Below are 3934 nucleotides of genomic sequence, written 5' to 3' on the forward strand. Positions count from 1 at the left end.
TTGGCGGTCCAAAATGGGGGAAGGTATACGGGCTTCCTACTAAAAACTTCTATCGCTATAAGTGTGGAATGCGAGGAATAGGGACTTCCTCGCAAGGCGAGCAACTTAATAGGGAGAGCCTCTCCGCTATGCGGGAGACAGTGACAAAGCTCACATCAGAGCTAGAAGCGGCCAAGGAAAGAGAAAGGCTTAGAGATGCTCAATTCCTTGGCATGCAAGCTCAAATCAGAACTCTCCTATCTAGTGGAGTTTTTCCGTTGCCCCGATCTCGTGAGTCATCTCCAGAGGGTCGACCTCCACGTGATCGTTCCTCCCGCCCTGCTCGTGATCGTTCCTCCCGTTCCTCCCCGTGATCGTGCTTCCTGTCCTCCATAAGACCGTTCTCTATATCGTCTTATAAATGAAAGTTCATCAGACGGTGATGATGATGTTGTAGAAAATACCCCTTGACTTTTATATACTTTGAACTAGACAAATAGAACCAGTTTTGAATAGTTGTAATTAGTTTTAACTTGGTTTTGGATTTTTATGTTCAATTGAACTTTAATTTGTTAGTTTTAAAGTATTTATTGAATGTTTTGGTTGTTGTTGTTGTGTTGTTGTTGTTGTTGTTGTTGTTGTTGTTGTTGTTGTGTTGTTGTTGTGGTTGTGTTGTTGTTGTTGTGGTTGTGTTGTTGTTGTGGTATGCTGGCAGGTGGTGTAGCTGCCAAAACAGGTATTTTATGCCAAAATTAAACCCAGAAAAACCGACCAAAGTTGGTCAGTTTTTAATAAAATAAATAAATTATTCCAAAATACCGACCAAAGTTGGTCGGTTAATGAACATTGAATTCCCAGAATTCAACACTACCGTCCAACTTTGGTCGGTATTTTGCTTGCATTGTTGAGATTACCGATCATAGTTGATCGGTAATATTTAATTTTAATTATTTTTTAAAAATATATATTTTCAATTACCGACCAAAGTTGGTCGGTAAAATTAAATTAATAAAATATGTTTCCGACCAAAGTTGGTCGGTAAGTAATTAAACTTGACAGATGGTCGTTTTAATATACCGACCAAAGTTGGTCGGTAATTTTCGACCAACTTTGGTCGGTAAGCCATTCCGACCATCAAAACACCGTTCACACCGTAATGGTCATATTTTGGTCGGTAATTTGTCATAACCGACTAACGTTGGTCGGTATTTTTGGTCGGTTTTTAGCGAATTTTTAGTAGTGATAAATGTGCCACAAATCACAAATTTTTATAGTAAATTAAAAAAAAGTTTATTTGTGGTCAAACGACAAAAGTTTATTCCCTAGCGCCAAACAAATTGGATATAGGGTGTACTACTTAAGTGAAAGGACAGGAAGCTACATTTCAGAAGTTCAAAAGCACTGTCCTCTTGAAACTAAATCCTACATCAATAATTTTGAACACATCCCAGTAAATTACGGATAGATCTAATGAAGTTCCATGCCAAAATACGAAGAGAATTAGGCTTGGAGAGGAAGGAAAAGCATGCTTCTTCCAGCCCTAATTTGGGCAAACCTAGTTTTCTAGTTTAATACAAACAAATATACTGCTTCCTATTCTGAGTTTGGGCAAACCCAAAATCCAAACCAAAATCCGAATTGTTTGAATTTTTGGATTATGGATTGGATTTCCAATTTAATTTTTAAAACTTTTGGATTTCGGATTGAATATTGAATTTGCTAATTCAGATTTTTAGATATCCAAAAATCCAAATTTTTTTCTATTTTATATTTAGTCCATTATTCATATGCCAATAGTAACAAGTCCAATATCCTAACCATTAGACATAATCTCATATATTATATACTATTGACTAAGTTACTATCAGAATACTTTCTATTTGAACATGATTTTACTATTGCTACTACTTATCGGCCTTACTATTGTCTTTTGTTGTATTTTCTTTTCATTACTTGAATACTTTATTTGGATAATTACGGTGAAATGAAGAACTTTTTAAGCAATTTAACATGAATACTTCATTTGGATGTTCATTATCGTAGAAAGATGAAACATCTCAACTTATAAGCTCAAAACCGAAAATCCAAAATATCCAAACCGATTAATCCGAATCCAAACTTAAAAAATCCGATCCAATTCGAGTTTATTTGGGTTGGATTTGGATTGTCATTTCTTCAATCCGAAAAATGAAAATTCAAACCGAAATTTTCATATCCAATCCAAATTATTCAAGCAATTATGTTTTTCTCTTTGTTGTAGTGTGAAACTACATGCTCATACCCGTGGAGCATATCATTTTATGTTCTTGTAGAAGCCTTACTTCTACAAAAAAAAAAAAAAAAAAAAAAGCTTATCCTGTAAATATCATTTTATCGACATAAATACTTCCCTAATTTAGAACTTACCAATTAGGACTAGCTCTAAGAATATTCTATGTTGTCTGGAAAAATAGGACTCGATGTCACATATAGAAAAAAAGAAAAAATTTATATATAAAGAGGCAGATTCAATTCCAACTAGAACCACTAGAATTTTCCAATAATGGTTACATTATGTTAGGAAGTCATTAATACACTGTAGATATAATTCGACAATTAACAAGCAATACGGTGGAATGATTAGACTAGTTTTATATATCTTTTAATCTGAGATTTCTAAGTTCAAATCATGAAAACGAAAAATTTAGAGTGACTAATTTAATATGAATTTAAATTATTATACATGCATTTTGATGCGCGCCATTCGTTCTTCAATTTAGATTTTCTGTGACGGGTTTGTCAAATTCATAATTGCCACGCATTGAACCCGTGTTAAACCCGCAACCCGCCCCGTCCCGCCCCATTGCCATCCCTAGAAATACGTGCTTTACCATCGAAAGGCAACTGCAAGTCTTTTCTTAAAATTCCATAATTAGGTACTAAATTAGAAGCTTACCACAATGCAGGTTTGCATAAGGCTCCTCTCCACATTGTGATGCCAAACGAAAACACATCCACCTGCCAAACAGATTAACGGCATTTCTTTATATCTGGGATATAAAAGTTCTTAATGCTCCAGTTTGAAGTTAAGGATACAGAAAAATATATCTTACCTTTTCTGAAACCCTACTGTTGTTTCTATTTAATAGCTCCGGCGCCATCCATGGAAGTGTTCCTCTATAAGGCAGGCCTTTGAGGTTTATTTGGGACTCTAGTAGATTTTTAACAACTAAAATATCTAATACAAGTGTCTGAAAATATACAGAGAAGTACTAATCACAATGCACTTACATCTGTCAATATATATAACGGAAGTAAATTAAGAGAAAAGATAACACCAAACATACTGTCTCTGTCTTGATATTTCCAATTTAATCATACTCGACAAAAGACATTTTTCAAGAAAAAATAAATGGGAGATATAAAATTTGAAGTTCTTAAGTATATGGAGTCCATCCTTAATTTATCGGTAATCAAACAAAACAAAACAAAACAAAACAAAAAGGCATCTGGAATCTAACTTGACAATATGGATTGATAAACATTAGAAACGAATGAGTGCATTCAATTTAATTTGCAATAGTGATAAACTAACTGCAATACCAATCAAATAAAAAAGAAATACTGTCCCTCTCCCAAAGGCATAATAGGACCGTGACTCCCTGAAGCACCGGGAGATACCTGAAGTGCTGAATGAAATGGTCTGGGAGGATGACCCCTGCCAAAATTATCCCTGCCTCCAGACGAGGCACCACTGAAACCACCGAACTGACGAGGCCTCTTAACAGACCTCTGCTCTATCTCCTGTACAAGAACTATCTCGATCCTCCTCGTGACATTAGCAGCCGCCTGAAAGGAAATCTCACTTCCGGTCTCCTTGGCTAACTGAAGCCTGATAGGGTGAGTAAGTCCCTCAATAAGCCTCCTCACTCTCTCTCGCTCAGTAGGTAGTAAAAGGAGAGCATGACGGGCTAAA

Source organism: Nicotiana tabacum, chromosome 14, assembly GCF_000715075.1.
Source record: "Nicotiana tabacum cultivar K326 chromosome 14, ASM71507v2, whole genome shotgun sequence".
Lineage (NCBI taxonomy): Eukaryota > Viridiplantae > Streptophyta > Magnoliopsida > Solanales > Solanaceae > Nicotiana > Nicotiana tabacum.